Genomic DNA, 10,787 nt, shown 5'->3' with positions numbered 1-10,787 from the left:
TCTGTATATGCTGTTTCGAGCCACTTACTGATTTAACGTAAGACCAGAACTTCCTAGGATTTTCTGTCAAGTCGGTACATAAAATTTCACTTTCGAATTCACTGAATGCTTCACGCATAGCCCTCCTTACGCTAACTTTGACATCATTTAGCTTCTGTTTGTCTGAGAGGTTTTGGCTGCGTTTACACTTGGAATGATGCTCTCTTTGCTTTCGCGGTAGTTTCCTAACTTTGTTGTTGAACCACGATGGGTTTTTCCCGTCCCTCACAGTTTTACTCGGCACGAACCTGTCTAAAATGCATTTTATGATTGCCTTGAACTTTTTCCATAAACACTCAACATTGTCAGTGTCAGAACAGAAATTTTCGTTTTGATCTGTTAGGTATTGTGAAATCTGCCTTCTATTACTCTTGCTAAACAGATAAACCTTCCTCCCTTTTTTCATATTCCTATTAACTTCCATATTCAGGGATGCTGCAACGACCTTATGATCACTGATTCCCTGTTCTGCAGTTACAGAGTCGAAAATTTCGGGTCTGTTTGTTATCAGTAGGTCCAAGATGTTATCTCGATGAGTCGGTTCTCTGTTTAATTGCTCGAGGTAATTTTCGGATAGTGCACTCAGTATAATGTCACTCGATGCTCTGTCCCTACCACCCATCCTAAACATCTGAGTGCCCCAGTCTATACCTGGCAAATTGAAATCTTCACCTAAGACTATAACATGCTGAGAAAATTTATGTGCAATGTATTCCAAATTTTCTCTCAGTTGTTCTGCCACTAATGCTGCTGAGTCGGGAGGTCGGTAAAGGAGCGAATTATTAACCTAGCTCAGTTGTTGAGTGTAACCTCCACCCATAATAATTCACAGGAACTATCCACTTCTACTACATTACAGGATAAACTACTACTAACAGTGACAAACACGCCACCACCGGTTGCATGCAATCTATCCTTTCTAAACACTGTCTGTGCCTTTGTAAAAATTTCATCTGAATCTATCTCTGGCTTCAGCCAGCTTTCTGTACCTATAACGATTTCAGCTTTGGTGCTTTCTATCAGCGCTTGAAGTTCCGGTACTTTACCAATGCAGCTTCGACAGTTTACAATTACAATACCGATTGCTGCTTGGTCCCCACATGTCCTGACTTTGTCCCGCACCCTTTGAGGCTGTTGCCCTTTCTGTACTTGCCCGAGGCCATCTAACCTAAAAAACTGCCCAGTCCACACCACATAACCCCTGCTACCTGTGTAGCCACTTGCTGTGTGTAGTGGACTCCTGACCTATCCAGCGGAACCCGAAACCCCACCACCCTATGGCGCAAGTCGAGGAATCTGCAGCCCACATGGTCACAGAACCGTCTCAGCCTCTGATTCAGACCCTCCACTCGGCTTTGTACCAAAGGTCCACAGTCAGCCCTGTCAATGACGCTGCAGATGGTGAGCTTTGCTTTCATCCCGCTAGAGAGACTGGCAGTCTTCACCAAATCATATAGCTGCCGGAAGCCAGAGAGGATTTCCTCCAATTCATCGCGACACACATCATTGGTGCCGACATGAGCGACCACCTGCAGATGGGTGCACCCTGTATCCTTCATGGCATCCAGAAGGACCCTTTCCACATCTGGAATGACTGTGCCTGGTATGCACACGGAGTGCATATTGGTTTTCTTCCCCTCTCTTGCTGCCATATCCCTAAGGGGCCCCATTACGCGCCCGATGTTGGAGCTCCCAACTACCAGTAAGCCCACCCTCTGTGACCACCCAGATCTTGCAGACTGAGGGGCAATCTCTGGAACAGGACAAGCAGCCATTTCCGGCCAAAGATCAGTATCAGCCTGAGACAGAGCGTGAAACCGGTTCGTCAGACAAACTGGAGAGGCCTTCCATTCAGCCCTCCAGAATGTCTTTTGCCCCCTGCCACACCTCGAGACGACCTCCCACTCTACCACAGGTGAGGGATCAGCCTCACTGTGGGCAGTATCCCAGGCAGCCACAGTCGTAGTCCGATCGGGGTATGCGTGGGACGAGCTGGCCATCCCCAACAAACCCCCATCCGGACCCCCACAGTGATCCCCATTGGCAACAGCCTCAAGCTGTGTGACCGAAGCCAACACTGCCTGAAGCTGGGAGCGAAGGGATGCCAACTCAGCCTGCATCTGAACACAGCAGTTGCAGTCCCCATCCATGCTAAAACTGTTGTGCTAAGAATGTCTGAAACAATCTACAGAGAGCACAAACAAATCGACACAAAATTTAAATGGTTATTAAGATACAAGCTTGCTTAGTAAATGCAGTAATGCTCCTACTTGCGTACTGCTGCCACACTGCTCGGCGGCGGAAGGAGACTACACGGTTTTACACTATTCAGGTACTAAAACGCGATGCTACAACTCTCAAATACTATAATACACCCAAAATTTATGAATTAAACAATACAAGTATCAAAAACACGCAAAGAAATTAAGAATTAAACTTGTCTTCAGAAAACACAAATGACCTCTGCCCTGTCCTCCAGTGACTCTCACTTGAGACCACTGATACAAGTGGTGTTGGGCTGGGGTCAGTGGAATGCATGCTACAGGCCATCTGGCTTGGAATTGTTGCACAATTCCTTCTTAGCATTGCATTTTTTTGCTGTAAATGTATATACAAAACTTCATACCATGTGCTCCAAGGGCACCTCTGACCTGGACAAAAATTCCCTTACAAACTCATACAGAAGCTACCAGACCATTTCAAAATATCACTCTGTATATAATTGGGCCCTTCCCCAGAGCACACACAATAACAAATACACCCTGTCTATTATTGATCACTTTGCACTACCTAGTTCTAGCACCACTTGCAGATATGACTCAGAAACAGTTTCATGTGCCTTTCAATCATTTAATCCCTCCATATCAAAGTCCTGATGATATATTGAATGATCAAGGAACTAACTTTATGGTGGCTTTGTTTGCACAAGTGTGCAAATTACTGCAAATCAAAACATGGTGAATGAAGCTCTTTCATCCAGAAGTAATGGTTATCTTTAACATGTCTACTATAGCTCAAATGCTGCCTTACTGCATTAACGAATCACATGGTAATTGGGATAGGTATCTTGATAATGTAGGTTCTGTGTATAATAGTCATGTGCATGAATCAATGGGATATATGCCCTATAAAGAAGTAGATGTAAGATATATGAGCTCCCAGTTCAGACTTAACATATCGCCACTTGGTGTTGATATGGCCGAAGTTAAAGGACTGTCACACCACCTTAAGGCTATCTGGAAACAGGCTAAATGAAATAATTTCAAAGCTACTGAAAAACAATTGCAATGCAGCAACACACAAGAGCTGTGCTTCCACAACACAAACCTGGAGATTGTGTTTTGCTTTATAATCCAGGGGTGGAGAAAGAAAAGCGTAACAAATTTACATTACAATATGAGGGTACCTATCCTATATAAGAGTGACTTCTCCTGTTAATGCAGAAATCCAGCTAGCTGATTGTACTATGGTAGTACATTCTGATCGGTTAAAGCTGAATCATTGTCCGTCTGTGCTGCCTCCTGCGATACCATCAAGCCCACTCCAAAATATTTCCCTGCAAAGCAAAGGTAATGTTGTAAAGAAGGCAAGGAAGAAAACAGACAAGTTATTGCCAGTACACCATTGGTAATAAATAGGATCCCTATCCCTGAAGTGAAGAGACTGACCCTCTGTTCAGTGAATGAGTTTATTTTGAGATGTCATTTATTTATCTGTGCTGTAAGGTTGTTAACTCACAGGTTTTAATAGTGTTATGGTATTTTGCATTTCTCTTTCATGATACTGTTTTAGTTGGTTAGAACTATATTCTGTGAGGTTGATTTGCTGTTTCTTTTCTGTGAATTCGGGTTGTATAGAAAGCTGCACGAATTGCTCCTAACAAATAAGATGCAATGCTCTATGATAAATAATAGTGTTACAAGTCAGTAACAAGTGCAGTGACAAATAATAATATAAATGTTCCAAGTGTTAACTAGAAGTAATTGCTTAAGCAGTGGACAACAGAGTGACTACAGTCATTCCCATTGCAGTGAACTGACTCCATTTCCATTCAAGGAAAATGTGAAGATACAAGTAGAATACATTAACATGAGGTTGATAGGAACTGCTAAAACCACTAATGCTTTAAAGCAAAAAGTGCACTCAAGTCATATATTCGATTATGAATAGTTTTCTTTATTCTCATTGAAGAATTGCACATTGTGAAAGACAGGTTTCTCAGTAACTCAATTACATTACTATAGATGAGGTATAACCTATATTTAACTATTGTGAAAGAAAGATTACTGCTTTGAGGTAGAAGACTACTTTTCTGAGCCAGTCTGTTGAACACTGTTAAGAATGAATAGTCATCAGGAAATGTAATCAAGTGCCTTTCCTGTACCTGTTGAAGGTCAGTTCTGTATACAAATACACTTTCTTTTTTTACAATTAATGTTTAAATACACATGAAAATTGCATGTTAGCTCATTTTTACTGAAGTTTCCCAACAAGTGTTATTCTCGAATCCAGAGAAAAACAGTAAAAGATTTAAAAGTTCCTTATGTGCGAGAGACTAGTGAGGTACTTATTAAGCATGAAGCTGTTTTGAAGGACAAAATATTAAACTGTAGCATCTCTTACTCATCTATTCAGTGTTCCTGAAGCTAGTGAACAACACAGTTTTATTGTATGCTATCACTAACCTAATGGCACAAGCAAGAGCTGGTCTTACTTTTCAACAATTTTGTACTGCTAGAAAAGTTTTACTATTACAGCTATCTATTTCATTCCTCTACGGAACAGCTAAATGCCTGCAGGCATTTGAAGTCAACTTCTAAAAGATAATCACACAGGAAGTAACATTGGAGGTTTGACAGGCTTGCTACAAGTTTCCCCAAGTGAAATTTCCTGGTATTTCCCTGATTACCAGTCAGGTTTTAGCATTTTCTGTACAAATTTTGAGATCTCAAGGGTAAGTAAATATGTAAGTTGACAAAAAAATGTAAAGACTTCCATATTTCTAGATGAGTTACTTACCCTCTGGTTTTGAATGAACAACAAGTTGCCTCCTTCGCAGAGTTTATGATCTGGAAGGTAAATAAACAAGTAAGTTGTGCAAATGAAAGCCATTTTTAGATGAAGAATTTCTGTTTTTATTAACACGTTAACTCTGACTTTGAATTAACACAGCAATCCTGTTGTTGCTGATACTAAATCAGAATAAACTGAGACACAAACATTTTATTCAAGAACTTGTTACTGTTAGTTTACATTTTTAGTTGCTTTATTCAATTTTAAATACAGAGATGTTGTAAAACACTCAGGTAAAAGTTCTACACAATATCAGCCCTCTTCAAACACAGAAGAAATATTGACACACATCTGTATGTCTATGAAGTATCCTTAAAAACACAAATTTATCAAATCAAAGAAAATTTTACTTGGCTACAATTGTTTTTCATCTAATAGCTATGACAGTGACATGTTATGAAATCACAATTTTATATATATATATATATATATATATATATATATATATATATATATATATATATATATATATATATATATATATATATATATATATATATATATATATATATATATATATAAAAAACAAAGATGATGTGACTTACCATACGAAAGCACTGGCAGGTTGATAGAAACACAAACAAACACATACATACACACAAAATTCAAGCTTTCGCAACAAACGGTTGCTTCATCAGGAAAGAGGGAAGGAGAGGGAAAGACGAAAGGATGTGGGTTTTAAGCGAGAGGGTAAGGAGTCATTCCAATCTCGGGAGCGGAAAGACTTACCTTAGGGGGAAAAAAAGGACAGGTATACACTTGCACAGACACGCATATCCATCCGCACATACACAGACACAAGCAATGTCTGCTTGAGTCCGTGCATGCGCGGACGGACACGCGCGCGAGTGTACACCTGTCCTTTCTGCCCCCCCAAGGCAAGGCAAGCCCCCCTGCCCAGGGACCAGAACGACTCCCCACCCTCTCCCCCAAAAAACCCACATCTCCTTGTCCCCCCCCCCCCCCCCCCCCCAAAGAAAACCGTCTGCCGCGAAAGCAACCAATGGTTTCTTCATCAGGAAAGAGGGAAGGAGAGGGAAAGACGAAAGGATGTGGGTTTTAAGGGAGAGGGTAAGGAGTCATTCCAATCCCAGGAGTAGAATGACTTACTTAAGGGTGGAAAAAAGGACAGGTATACACTCGCACACACACACATATCTATCCGCACATACACAGACACAAGACGGAAGGATTCATGATTGCAATACAGGATCAAACAATAAACACCAGATATTACAGCAAGCATATTATTAAAGATCCCAATACCACAACAGATAAATGTAGACTTTGCAAACAACAAATAGAAACAGTAGATCACATCACAAGTGGATGTACAATACTAGCAAATACAGAATACCCCAGAAGACATGACAATGTAGCAAAAATAATACAACAACAACTTGCCATACAACATAAACTGATAAAACAACATGTTCCCACATACAAGTATGCACCACAAAATGTACTGGAGAATGATGAATACAAATTACACTGGAATAGAACCATTACAATAGATAAAACAACATCACATAACAAACCTGACATCATACTCACCAATAAAAAGAAGAAATTAACACAACTAATCGAAATATCCATACCAAATACAACAAATGTACAGAAGAAAACCGGAGAAAAAATTGAAAAATACATCCAACTGGCTGAGGAAGTCAAGGACATGTGGCATCAGGATAAAGTTGACATTATACCAATTATACTATCAACTACAGGAGTCATACCACACAATATCCACCAGTACATCAACACAATACAGCTACATCCAAATGTATGTATACAACTACAGAAATCTGTAATTATTGATACATGTTCAATTACCCGAAAGTTCCTAAATGCAATGTAACATATACTGTACAGTTAAAAGAAACTCACGCTTGATCAAGGTCCATGTCACTTTTTATTTTTAACCAGACATAACGTCTGAGAAAGGAATATAATAATAATAATAATAATAATAATAATAATAATAATAATAATAACTAACTTGTTCAAGAAACGATGACAAATTTGTAGAACTCCAGCAACAAGAGAAGAAGCACTTATATTTTCTTGTATACAAGTGCAATGCACCTGTCTTTTCTTTCCACGAATGAGTCTATAACTTGGTCTACAGAGATTTTATCACTGGATAGCTCTCCAAGTAGTGTCTCTTCTATTGCTAATGTGCTCAAACACGACAGCCGGGTGTTGGACATTGAATTCTTTAAATAATTCTTCACTCGTTTAAGAGTACTCTTGCTTCATTCACTGCCTGCTGTAGTTGCAGGTATGGTCAAAACCAAATGCAGGAACTTCGTTGTTTCTTCATAAACAGAGTCTAAATCATTGTTGACAATGTAGTTTAAGAGGATTCATGGAGATAAGTGTTTTTACACATCAGCGTATATGTTACACAGTGCAGTTTCAAGTTGTTCTTGTTTGAAAAAAGGGTACTGTTCTAATGACTGAAGCAGTTTCAACATTGGAAATTTTTTTGATAGTTCGGGAAACACTTTTCGTTCAAATGGGGAGACTCATGAAATCTTCCTTCCATCTGAACAATTTGCAAATCCAGTATCTCATAAGTTAGCGCCATGAGAGATGTCTTTTGACTGTCATGGAATGATAAGATGCCATTCAAACACAAACTACATTTAATGAATTCATCAATGAATGTTTCCATTCTTAATTGCAGTAAATTTCTGAAAACAGTTGTTATTTTGTTGTGGCAAGCAGTTATACTGACAGATTTTGACTGAAGAACATTAAAGAATTGAACAACATAAACAAAGCAGCCTTGTTAGAAACAAAACAAGTAGACAAACGTAGGATCATCCATTCGTCATTTCATTCTCACAGCACAGCTCAAAGATTCGGGGTCCCACTGAGAGTCTATATCATCAATTGTATAATTAAAAACACTATATAGCTCTGAGAAATGACTAGATATTGTTCAAACTGCCCTGGAATGAAAGTTACAGTGAGTGTTTCTTGCATGTGGCACTTTAAATCCTTTCTCTTAGCAATACAGTTCGTTTTGATGATTTGCTGAGAAATGAATGGAATGCAGTAAAATCACTTACAAACAAGCGTACTTGTCATATGATTTTGGAGGCTTGTAACAGTACCAAATCCAGGTGGTGTGCATAACAATGAATAAACAGCGCATAGGGACAGAACTGCTTCACCAATTGTTGTGATCCTCTTTTTCTCTGCCCATCATTACTGAAGTACCATCATATGTTTGACTAACCACTTTTCTTTCCACATTCCATTCTTTCAATACTGCATGAATACTGTTTGACAAACCTTCAGCAGTTTTATCTCCAAAAACATCGTAAAATCCAACGAATCTTTCCTCAGTTTTGTCCGCAATGCAGTATCAGAATATTATACTCATTTGACTCTTGCATGACACGCATAATATTTCATCAACTTGAATCGAAGTGAAATTGCAGTTCTGAGTTTCAGATCTAATTTTCTCATTAACTGCCAGAGTTATCGTTTCTATTACATCATTCTGTATATCTGGAGAAGTTCCTTTAAAGGTTGAAGATGATGACAGATGGTCTTGGATTCACTGCTCTCATTGAGCTAGTAAATCCAGCTCTCATTGAGCTAGTAAATCCAACAATTCCAGATAGTTATCTTTGTAGCTGGAGGATTCATCCTCTCAATGGCCGCAAAAGGCTAGTTCTTGTTTACAAAGAATTAAATTACAATTGCCTGAATAATACAATCCAATACTCTCCTGTTGGATGCAACTTGTTCATTGTATTTTATTGCTTTCAGATGAACGGCTTCAGAAAGGGCATGCTCAACTCTACTTTTGCCTAATAACTGAAATGATTCTTTGTTCTGCAGGTGACGTTTTGATATTTGATGCTTTGATGCTTTCTGGTCAAAGTTCTTTATTGTACAAATGCCCTCATTGCACCATTCCTTTTCACCATCAAACAGAAGACATATATAACAATATAATCTGTTATTAACTGCATTTGAAGTCAGACAAGTATACTTTTCATACCAGGCTGCCTGAAAAATGAATTTTTGTTTGGCTTCACTTAAAACTACACTGAGTATAGGAGTAGGTCATTTGTCCTTCAATTCGCACTTTTTCATCATATGGTATGTTAATGTAGAAAAAGGTGTCTTTAAAAAAAATTCTATAAGGTGTTCAGTTGCTCACCCACTCATGTTGGTGACACAATGAAAATATGCACTAAAATCTCACAAGAATGACTATGAACACAAACCGTGCAACTGTTCACTTCTGTGTTAAAATCCTGCATAGAAGTGACAGAGACTAGTCTCGATACCTGCTAGCAAGCGCAGCGCACCAACCTTCATAGAAGAGGGGAAGTGGTGGGTGTGCAGACGCACACAGCCAGGTGAGGGAATGGAGGCAGAGACTGAGAGCAGTCGAGGCTCAAGCGGACAGATGCACCAATAATGGGGGTGCGGCGTGGGCTACAAGACTGATGTCTTCGCACATGTAGAGCTCTTAGCAGAAAGTTATTTCTATTTTTGTTATGAATTACTATTGAATCTTTTTTAAGTACAAATACAGGAGAGACTAAGTCTCAAAGTCTCCCCTCACGCTACGCCACTGATATTTTCCATGGAATCAAACCTTTTACACATATGTGATGGCATCATATCGTCATACAAATTGTTTCAAGCACAGTGCAAGAAATTAATATGAACAGAAAACTGATTATCAGATTAAAATCAATAAAAAATTTAAAATTGGTCAAAATTGCTTTTATATTTGAAGCACTGGCAATCTTATGATTAAATCAAAACTAAACAGAAGTTTTGCCTTTTCACTAGGTGACACAAAATGTGATAATTCTGTAATTTTCAGCAAATTAGGTGACACTTTCAGTCCTTCCATGTAAAATTCAGGCACATTTTAAGCTGTGGGAAAACACATTGCATGTATAAAATGTGCAGTCAAAGGATGCAGGCATTACATTCAGTCTTAAATGATAAAGTGCCTATTTATACATAGCTGCAGTCCCAATAGTTACTATCTGTGACTGGAGGGCTAAGCAACTGGAACAACCACATACAATTGCTAAAGTAATATTTCAAGATATACATATAAAAATAATGACAGTACATTTCCTCATCCTTTGTATACAGGGGTTAATACATATTTCATTAGGTACAGGCATAGAAAATTTAAAATTTGTACTTGAAGTTAACTGTCACCAAATACTGAATGTTTACCTGCCCAACATCATACACAATGTATCTGAAAAGTAGTTAAGAAAGAAAATAAGATTTTTTAATAACAATTCAAACCATAACAATAGTACATATCTTTGTAACACATTGCTGGAAATGACAGTTCACCTGTGCATTAACAATATTGATTTACTACTATCTCATTTTTAAGTTTTGGTTGAAACCATGTAAGTCATTTTTCAAATGATGGGCTGAGGACAAATATTGCACCAGAGATGACACAAAACACTTTTCTTCAGCATACATCTTTCTTTCCACACAGGATTATCAGTTGTCATGCACCCTCCTGACAGAAGTGCCTGTTGAGTTCGGACACAAACCTACATGCTAGGATAGAAACTCCAATTAAATTTGGAAATTTGAGCTAGATTCTGACAGACTGAAGCAGCAATGTGGATAATGATGTGTGCTTGAAAAGGCTGTAAAGT

Source organism: Schistocerca piceifrons, chromosome 6, assembly GCF_021461385.2.
Source record: "Schistocerca piceifrons isolate TAMUIC-IGC-003096 chromosome 6, iqSchPice1.1, whole genome shotgun sequence".
Lineage (NCBI taxonomy): Eukaryota > Metazoa > Arthropoda > Insecta > Orthoptera > Acrididae > Schistocerca > Schistocerca piceifrons.
This window is presented reverse-complemented; position numbering follows the sequence as displayed.